Source organism: Myotis davidii, unplaced genomic scaffold, assembly GCF_000327345.1.
Source record: "Myotis davidii unplaced genomic scaffold, ASM32734v1 scaffold439, whole genome shotgun sequence".
NCBI lineage: Eukaryota > Metazoa > Chordata > Mammalia > Chiroptera > Vespertilionidae > Myotis > Myotis davidii.
In genome coordinates this window covers 53,561-54,040 of record NW_006289833.1, presented here as the reverse complement: position 1 = coordinate 54,040, position 480 = coordinate 53,561, and positions in this window count along the sequence as shown.

The following is a 480-nucleotide window of genomic DNA, read 5'->3' as shown; positions in this document are numbered from 1 at the left end:
TGGCAAAGGCGCCCGATTCCCTAGGGGCCGCCTTTGCCCTGCCCCCCAGCTCTTAGCTCCCCCCTGGGTTTCCGATCACTGTCAGTGGCAGGGGACTTCTTCCTGCTTTCCCTTTAGCCTCCCTGCATTGTGCCTACATATGCAAATTAACCACCATCTTGTTGGCAGTTTGCATATAGCCCTGATTAGCCAATGATAAGGGCGTCATACGCCAATTACCATTTTTCTCTTTTATTAGTGTAGATTATTGACTATATTTCCTATGATGTACTTTACGTCCCCATGACTATTTTGTAAATACCAATGTGTCTTTTTCAATCCCATCATCTTTCCCCCCCCCCCAGTCCCCTTAACTCTCTTCTGTCTGGCAACCCTCAGTGTGTTCTCTGTATCTATGAATCTGATTCTGTTTCATTTATTTGTTTATATTGTTCTTTAAATTCAACATATGGTATTTGTTATTTTTTAAACTAAATTTTA